The following is a 1,995-nucleotide window of genomic DNA, read 5'->3' as shown; positions in this document are numbered from 1 at the left end:
TTATAGTAACAAGGTACATCAGATTGACAAGTTGGATAACTCTGCCTACAATATTGACAGAAATATGCCCCTTTTTAACTTAGATATTCTGGATAAAGTTTTTTGTAAAGTCAAATATCTCAATTATTGCTTGAGATATTCAAATGAAACTTACAATACTTATTTATAGTGACAAGGTACATCAGATTGACAAGTTGGATAACTCTGCCTACAATAATGACAGAATTATGCCCCTTTGGAACTTAGAAATTTTGGTTAAAGTTTTTTTGTAAAGTCAAATATCTCAATTATTGCTTGAGATATTCACTTGAAATTTAAAATACTTTTTTTATAGTAACAATTTTACATATCTCAATACATATTAAAGATATTTATCTAAAACTTCACATTTAGGGTCATAATTGTAGGTCACTGACAAAGATCCATAATTCTATCTTGCATTTAGGATGATTTTTCTCCCCTTTTTAAACTTAGAAATTCATGGTAAAGTTTTGCTTGTAAGCTGTTATCTCAATAACTACTGAAGGGTTTGTGCCTTTTTTGGGACAATTTTATGCATTCATAGTAATAAAGCAGTGATTTACTTGATAAAACATCTTAATAACAAGCCTTTTTACCTTTTCTGTCAAATTGATGTACTCATAGGTCCTTTTGTGAACTTAAAAAATTTAACATTATTAAGGCTCTTTTACTATCAAGCACTTAGAATAGTCGAGCGTGCTGTCCTTCCGACAGCTCTTGTTTAGTTTATAATCAAATGAGAATATCACTACTTACGAAAACAAAATAGTTAAATGTTGAATTTGTATGAAAAGCACATGTTTTACTCATTCGCCGAAATAATACATGCAAAAATAGCAAAGCTTGCTATTTTCAAAACATTCAGCAGAATTGAATAATTAATATTATATTATTTTCAAAATGATAAATAAACACAAACTTAATATGGATACGCATTGACTTAGTGAAAACGCATCAATAAATCAACAAATGATTCATAGAATGTTAAGCAGTAAATTTTTATGGATTTGTGAGTTTGTTCTTTCACGATATTTTTTGGTTAGAATATCGTATCATTACTAACAAAACTAAAATAGAAAAAAATAATTATGACTTTGCAAAATTTTCATCGGCGCTTAACAACTGAATGTTTGACGAAATAATCTTTTCTATCTATTATACAATTTGAAAAATAATATTTGGACAGTTACACTGGTTAAATATTACCTTGAAGTGAATACTTTGAAAATAAGAAAAACAATCATAATACATAACAGTTACTGTATTTAAATTTTATTTTCACCTGCTTACAATTATATATATTATTTATTTCATTTTTATTTAGTTAAGTATTGGAGTCTTTCGAAAATGGTATTAATTATATTTTTGTAGAAGCATAAAGTTTTTTTTTCAAATGCGCCCTGGTAGAATTTGTGTTTTACTATGAATGTTTGCTATCAAGTTAATTATGAGGAAGGGAGAACAAAGTTGATGATGACATCACAATAGGAAAAGACGCAGAAATATAATGCAATGCAACGTTTCTTAAAGTCGAAAGTTTTTGGCTATTTCGTTTTTGGCTTGAAACAACTTTACCGTATAATCTTAATAATTTAAAGTAACAATACAGCGTATCTAAAGATCCTAAACATATATTAAACAATCATTAAAACAATCATAACTATAGTAAATACACACTGGATTTAAACTGGAAAGAAATGTTGCTAGTTCATATTTTATCATAAATAGACTCAATCAATTCGACACTTTATAATTTTTTGCTTTCCCTGCTTCTGTGGGATCAACCCTTTTCTATAATTTTGTCATGTGTCGTTTGACAAAATGTAAACATTTCAGTGTCATTATATTGATTCTTTACTTTATTTTTATTTCTTAGGGGTTTAACTTCAAACTATAAATTTATGTCCCTTATTATTTTCCACATCTTTTGTGACAAGATTCCAATATAAGAAGAATTATCTCCCCATGAACTTT

The sequence above is a fragment of the Ruditapes philippinarum genome, unplaced genomic scaffold (assembly GCF_026571515.1).
Source record: "Ruditapes philippinarum isolate M1 unplaced genomic scaffold, ASM2657151v2 ctg2981_1_1_1_1, whole genome shotgun sequence".
NCBI lineage: Eukaryota > Metazoa > Mollusca > Bivalvia > Venerida > Veneridae > Ruditapes > Ruditapes philippinarum.
The sequence above is the reverse complement of the archived record's forward strand: the minus strand, read 5'-3'. Positions refer to the sequence as shown.